Below are 13,158 nucleotides of genomic sequence, written 5' to 3'. Positions count from 1 at the left end.
CTTCGTCCCACGATAGATAGAAGCGTTGAATGGAGAGGGAGATAGAGAGAGAGGGAGGGAGAGAGAGAAAATACAAAAAATTATGGGTTCAGATACAGCTTCGTTTGATATGTGAGTTAAAAGGATGAAGAGTATGTAAATATGAAGAATAAATTTGCGAGAAAATTAATATTACGTATCCATTGAAAAGTTGTACATAAGCATTCAATTTTAGTGGAAATCTTAATACACCTGTACAATTACTTGAGTTGAATAAGGGTCACACAACCATTTGCAATGTTCTCCACTGAAAGTAACCATTCAAGAGAATTCTAGAGAAATGACCCGTGTCTTGACTTCGTCCCACGATAGATAGAGGCGTTGAATGGAGAGGGAGAGATAAAAAACACGGAAAGTTATGGCTTCAGAAACCGCTTCGTTCGAAATGTGAGTGAATGGATGCGCCGACGACGAGGAACGCCGCCTAAGCTCTGTGGGTGCATCCTCCGCATCCCGCGAATCGGCATTAGGAGCTAAATATGGTCCCGCGCGGCCGTGGATATGAGAAGAGAGGCGAAAGTTGATAAATGCGCCTGGCGATGCTTCCTACGCACGCTGCTCGGAGAAACGCGTGGGCACGGCTACTACGGGGCCGGGGTGACAGGCAGCGCGCCGGGGCACTCCCATATACACGGGATGCCAGCCTGGACCCGCCTAATCTGATTACGAAACACACACACGCACACAAGGCTCAACGGGAAAACAATGTCACCGCTCCATCAAACCGGCAAAAAGAAAAAAATAATACCTATCGCGGAATCTGGGCCGAAAGTCGTTTTACTTGCGCGACGAAAACTTTCCTGCACGAGTTGAAAAGGAAAAAAAATAACGTTACGTCTGCATTGGAATCGTCGCATATTTTTTTCCTCGGCTGGCGTAAATGTCAGCGGAAATGCTACGCAGCAAAAGTGATCGCGTCACGTGATTGAGTGGCATGGAAATTCGACGCCGCGGCATTTTCCTTCGCGTTTTACCGAACGCATCGGAAGCAAAGGCGACAGGTTTGCTTCGTGAAAGCATTTTTTTCCTACTCACAAGGTCAATTAAAGAGGCGAAATGCAGGTATTATCACATCAATGAAGCTCGAAGTTTTTCCAAAAACATTTCGTCAATTCGACCAAAAATTCGCGCATTTCATTTACTCATAATTGTATGTACAGAGTCGACAACATAAACGCAAAAGTTTGACTTGTAGCAGATCCAAACGAAAAGGCAGTAATTAAGGGTTAAAACTATTCTCTAGAAATTTATGAGTATGGCGTCAAGCTTCATAAGCTAAGCTAAACTAACTATCGCTGACATTTCACTCAATTGGGTATCAGTTGATTGCTCATTTGGGTAGACATTGGTCCCCACGTTTTAAAAATTAACCAGTTTCCATTGCATTGATGTTTTATTTTTATGAAATTTTAGTCATTAGTTTCTGACTCCATAACATGAAGTAAAAGATGTAATATCATGGCATCAGTTGTCACACGAGTATTTCTATAATATTTACGACGCTCAGTGATTGAAATTTTAAAACAACGAATTGCGCGCTAGCTTTCTCTTTATTTTCAAATGGAAAAAAAATCGTTTATAAATTGATGTTACTGATTAGAATTACGGAAAGCCCATGGCATAGAAAATTCGATCACTTAAACGTCGAGACAATACGCTAAATTTGTGTGATAACAAAAACGGTCACGCGTTACTCAGTCAATGGAAAGAATAGAGGAGCAGAGACATTGAAAGTCCTCACGTAGAAAGCTGAGATAGCGATGCCATTGATGGTCACGTGGGCGTTTAGGACGTTCATCCACGGAGGATATGCTATGATGACGAGTGAGCGAGGGTCCCACTGCTGCCGGGATGAATCAGTTCGTAATAAAGAGTAAATATGAACTTACAAGAGCGCTCCAGGCACCAAAAGTATAGGTTGAACACACACCTTATATATTTATTCTTGTGCCGCTGAAAACAGCTTAATTGGCCTTAAAGAAAAGCCTTTTACGTCGGGATTTTAAACTTAACAATCAAACTCACACTAACATCCATCCCTGGCAGTCTACCAAGCCGAGACTCGAACCCGCGACCTCTTGTGTGGCAGGCAAGGCCTTTACCCCTCCGCCAGCGAAAAGAGGAGAAGAGACATTGAAAGTCCTCACGTAGAAAGCTGAGATAGCGATGCCATTGATGGTCACGTGGGCGTTTAGGACGTTCATCCACGGAGGATGGGAAAGTGTTATAATGGGAAATGGAGAAAATTAACAAAAAAATCTCGGAAGTAGATTTTACAATCTTTATTCTATTGCTTATAGAAGAGTTGAAATTAGTACAAAGAAAATTCTGATACTTCTCATTTTACATTATGAATGCATTAAATTTAATAAAAATGAGGTTTCTGACCGGAATAAACAACATGAAAACAAACGCTATCGACGTATTCAGCCAATCAGAGCGGTCGCGCTATCTCGGATTTTGCCATTCCAATCTCTTTCCCACGCGCAGATGCCGATAATCGCTCTATTGTATGTTTACCCTGAAGTTTAGGCCCGGGGGCAACTGAACCTTTTGCTCCGCCCCTACGCTGGTCTAGACAAGAGAGCACACACACGCGACAAAGGTATTGATCATTTCGCCGTCGGTTGTCAGCGCTAGAGACGCTTAGGTCGGCCGCCGCAGATGGGAGCACGGCAGCAGATTAGCACGGATTTAAATCCACGAATTCGTCCTCCCGCATATGTGTGTGTGTGTGGTTTGCTGGAACTAGACCGAAAAACCAGGAAAGCGTGACGGGACGGGTGATGGAGGTTTGTTATTTCGGTGGCGAGAGGTGTGAACGCGTGTGAGATTAGATCTCAAAAGGGGGCAATCCCGGGAAAACTTTCCATTTTCGGGCGGACAGATCGAAAGTCACTCCCGCTGAGATAACACCTGGGGAAACTGGGACGTTTAGCTCTCTTCCTCCTCCACGACGCCCGAAAACCCACAGAACGTTCGCAAAAACGCGGAATCCGTGCTGTGGGTGACGGTGAGTCAGCAAGCGAGGTCATTTTTCCCACGTGTAACCGGCGCGATGAACTTACGGGAGGGGTGGGAAGAAGTGGAACTTCGGTTCGCCCACGAGTGGCGGGCGCGGAGAAAAAAAAATGAAGCCATTAGCCCAAGGGTCTCCCCCGGAAACTCCTTAACGGAATCAAAACGATCAATTGGACTTGAAGAAAAAAAGGAAAATATGGAATGAGATGACGGCCATGGAGGATATCTTTGGGAGAAAGGCCGAGGGAATAGCGCATGGCAATAAAACGATATAAAGAAGAAGAGAAAAACTTAACGGAAGATAATAACAGCGCGCTCATGCGAATTTGTGGTCGGTTGGGAACTTGCGACAACGGTATGGCCGTACAAGGTAACGGAATCGAATAATTACGACGGGGTCCGAATAAGAATGTGAATGGAAAGATTTTGGGGAGTTCGCCAAGTGGATGAGTCCTCCAGACGGGATGATCCGAATATTTACTCACCAGGTCGAGAAAATGGGTTCAATGACCAACGCCCTAAAGTTCCTTCTTGATTAATACTCGAACTCTTCTTGAGACGGATCTAGGAATGTGAGCGGGCAGGATGGCCAAATAATTGGAGACATGAGTGTTTATACGACTCTTTCCCACTAAACATTTAACATTCGTTTGAGAGGGAATTGATTTCCTTTAAAGAATTAGGCTAGCTCATGGATTTGGGCCTAAATGAATGGTGATTTTTAACGCTCTTAGTGAAAATAACGAAAGGCCTAGCGATATATAATACTCTTCTTACTATAAAAGATATTAGTGGAATGAAGAAGAGAGATACTATAAAGATATAAGAGGAATGAAGAAGTTTAATAATCGATGGATATTCATACTGCTGGGCGAGTAATGAGAATATGCTTAGAAAAAGTTCTAAAAGTTAACAAACGAGCACTAAAATATCTTTTTCGGAAGATTTTTTTTTCAAAATCAAATTTTAAAATACCTGAGCGATGACACAAAATCAAGATATCCCAACGTAAACAAGAAATTTCAGCGATGAAACATTTTAATAAGGCTGTTAAATAGTTTTCCTACAGCCTACAATCCTGACTTTTGCAAATCATCAGAAGTGATACGGCAAGTGTTCATATTTCAATGCGTAAATCATGACTTTAAAAGCCAAGAAGGAAGTATCTATGTTGAGTCTGGTTTGAGTTTTGCTCTAAAAAGTCATAATGCTTGAATCCCTCGCTATACTTAAAGGTAGGTAACTTGAGATATTAAGAGTCAAAACTTACTGCGTGTAAAGCAGACCAATATTCCACTCACTCCTAAGTGAAAGAGAATACCTCACGATTTTTCGATCACTACGATCAAAGGTAGAAGTGATTTATTTTTACGCAGTAAAAAACAAAAGGTGTACATCCAGGATCGCCTCACGAAATAATGTTTTATGGCTACAGCCTGACGTGTTCGGAGAATCAAATTCTGAATTCCGGCGAAGCCACGATGAATTTTGTTCACAATGGAGAAAACATTCCTGACAGTAGAATGTATTCACCGAGTAGCCTGAAAATGTAACGGGCATACGTCCGAGAAGGTTTCGTTTGTATAACATCCAAGGCAAAAGCAAATGATGTAATGCAATGAGTGGAGGAGAGCTCACATCAATAAAATTGGAAGGCCTAAATCCGATCGGAGGCAGTTTATTTTGTGTTATATCATAAAATTTTCTCGGAAGAAAATACGTGAACTCCATCGCTTCGCACATACGTAAATCTCAAGAATTTGTACTTACTTTAACATCATGAGATGTAGATCAGTATAGGAAAAGGATTACTTCCTTTATTTCAAAAGCCACCTCAAAATTGCTACGTTCAACATAAACTTATCTGGCACTGAACCGACATCCAACATCTGCTTCGGCCAAATACACGTTTTAGAAAGTCAGCGAGCGATTAACGCGCTGGTATTTTTTTTATCTGTTCACACCATCTCTTTGAATTCCGACCATTACTGGAGTTCTACAGAGCTGGATAAGTAGTGGTTACCAAATATGGAGAATTTTTTTATATTCTAAGCCACATTAAAAAGATGTTTGGCCATTTTATTTTTCGGGTATAAAACCCATAATCACGAAAGGAGCACGATAGCATCGTTCTCGCGAGCTTTTCCGAACTACTAACGACACTGCTACATAGCGAGTACGTTTTTAAGAGGATGCGTCATTAAGGATGTGTGTTTTAAAACTATATAGCAATCGAGAGAAATCTAAGCCCATGATTAACTCAATTCATAAATAAACTTCCTCGTTTCCACGGCAGCGATAGATCTGCATAATCTTCCAATAAACGGAACAAATTCTGAAGATTGAGATATGTAAAGGAACGAACAGGAATTTTTCTTCCACGCTCTACGGAAAACAAAACTTTACTTCACGTAGTAGCAAGAATGGGAGAGAAAACACAAACTCAATATATTCCTGGCGTAGTAAGATCGGCGAAGTAAGCCCATAAGAATTGCGAGCAAGAGCAGCTGTTCATTCGTGAATATGAACATTGAAACAACTTACCTCTTAGCATGAGTGGTGTTTGACCTTTTACGATAATGGCATACCAATATACATCGCTAATCAAGGGTGTGTGAGCTCAACTAGGAAAGTGAATTAACAACTAAAAACGCATCTGTGGTGTCCAATACAATACATGATTGCACTGCACAGAACAACACGTTGAAAGGACTTCTCCTTCTAGTTTCTTGTAGTGTCATCACTAAGGAAATTCGCATTTCCAGATTATTTTTATATCGCTAGACAATTTAAATTTGTAGCAATACTGAGCACCCAACAAAGGAAACGGTATTAACTCTTCTATTAAAGATGAAAATGGCCAAAAAAAGTGTTCATTTTTCAACAGAATTTCACAATCTTTTAATGAAAAAAGGCAGAAATGTTGTGCCTACAAATCTACCAAATCTACCAATTGCCTAACACCATTATCTGAGCCAACAAATTATGCGCATGTCCTAGAAAACCACTGGTAAATATGTATACAAACAGCCACGTCCTATCCGTGCCCTTTTAAGAGTATACTCTGAACCGTTTCTCCAATAATTATATTTCAAAAATGCACCCACATATCACTTTGATGAACTGTTATGGCTGGCTTCGACCGCAAAGCAAGACACGAAATAACGAAAATGAGTCACCCACTGGGTAGTAGACGCGTTGAACTTACGGCGACATTATCGAAAAGACAAACGGTACAATTCCCATTGCAGCATAAACCTTCACCCCGGTCCATTTGTTCCGCAACCTCGCAGAACATTAAACCGACGCGGGCAGGTCCTCGAACGAGTCTAAATAAACTCACAATGGGCCGAGGCTCACAGACTGGAATTTGGCCCCGAGACGGAGGCTGACAAGACTTGAAAACGAGACAATGCGGAGCGGGTAGTCTCTCTATTGGGCCAAGGGAAAGGTATAAGCATTACCAAAAGAAAACACTCGCGTAATTCTAAGTGAAAGTTCTAGTAAAAGGCATTAACCCTTCCTATCCCAGAGCTGCTTCTCCGAGAAATAGACTTTTGATTTTAAAAATGTAAAAATTTTCTATTCAATCATAATTTTTGTGGCAGCTTCAAACTTCGCCATTAAACTTTTCAGCACAAAATAACATGTAGTTTAAATGTTTCCTGAATAGAGCTGAAAGTTTTTACATTTTTGATGATGCTTAGAAGTAACATTGGGTTATAATGGGTTAAGATAAAAGTTATTAAATTTAGCAGTCAGATCTTTTGATTGAATTAATTTGAAATAGAAGGATACTAATGCTACCACGTTCACAAAGAATCAAATTTATTCACTGAAACAATAGGTTCAATGGGTACCCTTTAGTAAGACGGTATATGAATATAACTCTCCCTCAGACTTTTCTTCGTTATATTGAGCACCCGTACCACTGTGTTTCGTTCCCAAGTCTTGTTTTCAAGGGAGCGATAGACATATCAACAAAAACACTCCGCACGGTCCCTCTCACTGTGCACAAGAAGGGATGGCGAGGCATCTATATCGCTCGGGTTCCTTGTTCTCTAATAGAACGAAGACGGCGGTCCCGCCAGCCGCTCCCCGTCCCTCCCGAAGGAAGAGAACAGGAAGAAACGGTAGTCCAATATAGAAATCCTCACTGAATGGGGAGGGAAAGGGTGGAAACAAAGCTGAAATGTTGTGGTGACGCAGCCACGCCCACGGACCTCTCATAAAGGGGCCCGACCACGTCGCGGCAGCGGTGGCGCCTTCGACGTAGCCTCGGCACGGCCCCTCGCGAAACACCCGTGCACCAAGGACTCACCTCGGGTCTTTACAGCCACCGTTTAGAGAATTACGTCATTCACTTAGAGGCACTATAATTCACGATTACGGCAAACTCACTCTCCGTGATTCAACCCGTGCGTTGGTTTGGATAGGTAAGGGTACACGTCAAGTCACAATGAATTAAAGGCAGGTGAATTATCACATATTCAGAGATAATAAATACATCTGATACGGATTATTACTTATTTCCAATTACTTCAATCAATTATTAGGTATATAATAGGTATTCTTTTTTATTTTTTTCTCTTTTGTACTTACACTTCTTGAACCCAATTGTCACAATGTTTTTTTCCTCAAAAAATTAATTTCCTGCGCTGTAATATTATTGTAAAATATCTCATGGGCCAGAAAGGCCCACGGTATTAAACAAATTTAATTGAATTATTAATTCCTCCCAGATAATGCCGACGTCGTTTCAATCAAAAGTAAACGAAGACTAAAGGACTTCCCCACGTTTCGGCAATTGACGGATTTTTTTGTACGGTGTGCGAGGGCTTCGCCGGGGGTTTGAACCCGAGACCGTAGCCCGACACTGAATGCTCTAAGCTCTGTCCACTGGCCCACTACGCTTCCCGATTGCGGCACGCACATGAATAGGAAATTAGATTTTTGGAGGAAAAAGAAACCTTCGAAATAAGTGAAAAAATTGTTTCGTGCAGGTGCATAACATTCAAGAGACAAAAATAAAAATATGCCCTTATTAACACTTACCACTAAAATAAGTCCTGAAGTCATGTGGAGTTTTCGCGTGGCTTCACTTGCAACCTGCCAACGGAAAACAGAAATCGCATTAGAATTATGCATTAAAAAGCATAAGCATTGTAACACCAGATTTTTTTAATAATTCATACAATTTAAAAACTCAATATAATTTTGAGTTAAATAAAATCGAATAAATACAATTTAAATAGCACGAAACTAACCAAGTAGGAGGAAGAAGAAGAAATAACGCAGAAAGGAAAGGTGAGGGACAATCAGAAGCATTTTTAGCGAACGAATAAAGAGGAGTGAGAAGAATATTATGATGAAAATTCGGTTCCTATTTTGCTAGTATGGTTATCGAATACATAGGATAAAGAAAAGCTTGAATACACACAGCATTGGGCCCGCAATTCTGGTGAAAGCAAAGATTTTGGATCCTCGGTAACAGGGGTTTTCTCCACGACAAAATCACTTGTTATGCGATCCGAGGACAGGTTGCAAATCTCTGCAAGGAATACACACCACACCTACCAATGGGATTGAGAGTTATTCTCTCGAGCGGAAAAGAAACTTCCGAGAAGTAGCATCATGTTGCGTGCACAACATATGGACTAAAAGCTTGTTTCCCGAGCTAAAGGAAATCTCAGGCAGAAGTAACACCTTGTTATTGCCGATCTTCACCACTGGATACGATACATGTACCTACTCGCTGTTTTGGAAAGAACGTATACTAAAGTCGTATTTCTCACACGGAACTACGCATTAAAAATTTCTTCGTGTCAATTAGCAGTGACAGTTGGCCCATGTTTGGTTTATCACTTCCTTAACAGCAATTTTCCTTGTGGGAGCCCAAAATAAAAGGCAATCCTGAACGATATTCCCGCGACAACCTTACAAATTTCACTTTAATTCATTTAATTTAAATAGAGGGAATATTTTTGGATCTTCAAGCTTCGTCTAGGGAAATACACATCTTGTAAATTCAGCCCCGATTAACAACACATGAAAGTCTACAATATTCGGGCTTATTTAAGGATCTACCAATTCGAAACATCCAACTACCATCGATCACATAATCCCTGCAAATAAGAATGATAAATCTTTTATAGCACCCATCCAAAGCTAGGAAAAAGAAAAGAAAAAATCCATACCTATCCAGTGAATAGTGCATATCTTGCTACCGAAACGCGAAAGATAAAAAATATTGAAACCATTAGCGAGTTGATAAAAACTGCTAGTCGAGAGACTCACCATTAAAAATTAAGTAGCACAGATACCGCGAAAGCATCCACGCTATTCGACTTACATATTGAAACAATTTTTCATTGCGAGACTAGCCTCCCTCAAATGGTAGACAGCCCATCGTAAGAACACCGGCGTCAAATTTGCCAAGAGTTTAAATCTAGACTAGCGAGAGATAAGAATGTAATACACAGTAGGTAATTGGACATTGATCATTTCCACAGAGCAGAAGCACTTCAATTAACAGAAAACCCCTATGGCCTGATTCCCCTGTCATTCAAGACTCGCCGGGCCATTTTTTTTCGCGCTCAGGAAGAAGATTAAAAAAATATTTATACGCTGGATCCCCTGGCAAGCGCCGCGGTAATAACTGAGAATGAACCGAGAGGGTTGGTGCAAGATGCCAAATGGCACACGAGGAGTCATTTCTATGGACGAACGGGGAGCACAGGAACGAAAGCAAATGGTGTGTTTACACGGTGAACGCGTTTCTCCTTGAACCGTTCTGACCTCTGTGGAGGATTAAAAAAAACTCTCTGAGATAAATCTCTCTTTTTTTATAATCCTACGTTTCAATCAACTAAATACTTGAAAAACTTATCTATACTGAGAAGGAAAGCCAACAAATCATACAAGCAGAATTTTGACCACGATATCAAACGCATCCCAGCATGGAGAATGGCTAAAACAAGAAACTATTAGCATGGAAAATCTTCCTCTAATATAGCACGCATGAGCGCGAAGGTTTATAAACTAACTCGAAAATTTGGTAGCATTTTACTAAGTTCTATCTACTGTAAAATTTTTAAAAATTTTCATTAGGATCTCCATTTTTTCTCCATTGCACCTCAATTTTGACCAAGCATAAATATAATAACTCGAAAAACATCTTGAAAATAGCTCCACACCCCTCACATCTTTCATTGAAGACTTAGGTGTAGGCGATTATTATCAGAAAATGTCAATATGTATTTGAAACATCGCGAGGATATTTCTGTTTCTCCCAATCAACATAAGGGAAACACATGAGACTGATTGCAAATGTTTTCAGATTTAAAAAAATCAAACATTAACTCCACATTGACAAGCCATTTCGAAGCTTAAAAACGCGCTCAAAATAGAAAAACTGCACATTTTTCCATGATAAGGCAACACACCAAAATTCCAACGTTGAAACTACCACCTTTCAAGCCAATCGAGAGTTAGAATTCTGAGTCTCACGTGTAAAAAGCACATCGTGGACTTGTCCATGAATTAAAATTTGAAGATATCACCACCACTTTGAATTAGACATCATTTTCGTAACTTGGAATATTTATCTGATCCTCTGTACGTAAACTCCACTGCGGCATTGAGCAATTCGATATAATTTCCCTCCACTAATTAGCAACTTCTTACTCTAAAGGGGAATTATTCATTACTCTATATAACGCAGAAATATTTGAAAAATTGTTCTTGGGAATCTATCTATGCAACGAATAATTTCAATTTGACTTTAATATCGTAACAAATTGCAGGATTGCAATATGTCTCGTTTCCGTTGGAAATTTTTGGGGAGATATTTTTTCGGGTCGAATCAAAATAAAAATTCCTAATCCGTAGTGCACTTAATGAAAAGCATGCAATGCAAACGTCCCTCAAAGTAAATAACGATGTTCGCGACGAGAGATCGTTTGTCCAATCAACATTACAGTTTTCTCGCAGAGGAAAAAAATCTATTTTTCGGACCTAATCCGGTCGACAGCATTTCCCTGGAGGGTCGACCACCTTCATGTGGATCGATAGGCTGCGGCCCACGCGCACACACGCCGCCGGTTCTAGGAACAAACGACGCGAACACTGGTTTGGGGTTCCAACATGAGGATAGAAAGGAAGCGACATTTTGATCCCGTAAATATACGATAGCTAACGAACGAAATTTTAACCTCCTCTCTTGCGATTATTGATAACTAAATCGCACATTTCTCCCCTTTGTCACTGTCCCCAATTTAAATTACACAGAATAATGTAGTAAATCATAGTATTACCACTTGAGATGCAATTTTCCACAAAAATAATTTAATTTTGATCGGCTTCAATAGTTTGTATTACCGTTAGAGTTCGGAAATCGAAAAAGATCGAATTAATTGCGAAATTATTCCAATCTCTCAGTTAGTTGATTTTCCACCAAATTTAGCCAGGAATCACACACTACGTTAGCTCTTGTAAATCCTAAAAAATAATAAAAATATGTTTCTGAACTGTAAACTTTTGGAATTAATGACATGAGTATCAAAAATATACTTCAAAAATAACTAATATAAGAATACGAATGTAGACTTAAAAGTTCACAAGTGCGGATTTAAGATTTTAAGTCCTTATAATAAGATTGCAAAAAAAGAAACATTACTCTTTCGGAGTTGATATAAAAGCATTAGTGTGAAGGAGGCCTTCATGATGCCCGTGTGGAAAATTGGTATCGGAGTGGGCCTGCTCATGCCTCTCTCTCTCTCCCCGAGGAGACTTCAGAAGCGCAGATAAGCCTCTTTTGACAACCGTGAAGCAGCCGGCCGCTCGTGAGCCACACGCTCAAAAGATCTCTCCACCCATCCCCTCGACCGAAATATTCATCTCTGCCCCGACCCTCACTCCTCCCCCTCCTCCGTCCCAATTTCCAGCGCGCCACGCCCGACCGCCGCAATCGACACGAAGATACGCAAGTCATGAGAGAGGAGAGACCTCATTATCGCCATTAGCCACTCAATCCCACGTGCGGTATACCCCCACATTCCCACCCACCGTCACCCGTCTTAATTGCTATGATTCGGGTAACGTTCACATTGCTTACTCGAGGGAGCGAGGTGGCACAGTGGGTAGAGATAATCGGACGGGTGTCGGGTTCGCATCCTGGGTGAAACCTTCGAAAATCCCCAAACCAAATACTCGAAGTGCGAGGTGGTGGAAAGGGTTTTACAAAGCATCGGGTTTGACTTTCATGCCCTCCCTGTTTGAAATCCAAACGCCTGTGGATTAATCTGCTCAACCCTAACCTTTCCAAACCAAACTAAGTCTAAGTAGCTGAGTGACACATTCCCAACTAATTACTTGCATAGTAAAACTATTTCCTAACTTCTATTAGCAAAGGTTGAGGGCAAGAATGCACAACACCTGTAAAACATTATTTTTCACGGCATGCTAAATCATTTGGAGACATAAAGGTGGCTTCAAGCAAAAAGTCAACTTAAGTGGCTCGTGCATGACATGAACTAAAACCGATGGTCATTTCATTGGCTATAAGAGGAAAACAGCTATAAGACCCCAACGGCTGTTTTCGAAAGACAACACTGACAGCGATAACATATCAAAACACGACGAGAAGACTACCAGAAAACGACTTTCTTTCTACCAAATCTTGGAGACAAACGAGAACTTCAGTGAGGTGATGAATCTAACGATTAACCAAGACAACAAACATGTTGATAGGGTCGACGAACTTGAGCATGAGTAGAACACGAGTACAACGAAGTAACGCGTCACCCAATTAGGCAGAAATTTCCAAACCTCTTAACAATGAGTTAACAAAACAAGTAAATGACATCCATCAAGGTAATGAAATATAACATGAAAAATTTTCCGAGTCAAAGAAAACTTGAAGACATATTGTTTTCCTTGTCATTTTTTTCACCCATAAATATGAGCGCCTGCGCCATCATTAGAAGAGAACCTTCCAAAAATACCTACGCAAGATCAAAACTAATTTAAGGCCGCAGTCAAAATCGAAACAAAAAACATGATATTGTTCCGCATAATACCTCTCTTTTTTTTGGTCGA

The 13,158-nt window shown here is 40.7% G+C and overlaps 1 long non-coding RNA gene across 1 annotated transcript in view; it reads right to left on the bottom strand.

Annotated features, from left to right (window-relative positions):
* LOC124156378 overlaps positions 1 to 13,158 on the bottom strand; it is a 373,814-nt gene that overhangs the window by 323,752 nt on the left and 36,904 nt on the right. The window contains exon 3 of the long non-coding RNA XR_006864309.1: positions 8,116 to 8,169. This is a non-coding gene — a long non-coding RNA (uncharacterized LOC124156378). The remainder of the gene's footprint in view (positions 1 to 8,115; positions 8,170 to 13,158) is intronic.

The sequence above is a fragment of the Ischnura elegans genome, chromosome 3 (genome assembly GCF_921293095.1).
Source record: "Ischnura elegans chromosome 3, ioIscEleg1.1, whole genome shotgun sequence".
Lineage (NCBI taxonomy): Eukaryota > Metazoa > Arthropoda > Insecta > Odonata > Coenagrionidae > Ischnura > Ischnura elegans.
The sequence above is the reverse complement of the archived record's forward strand: the minus strand, read 5'-3'. Positions and strand labels throughout refer to the sequence as shown.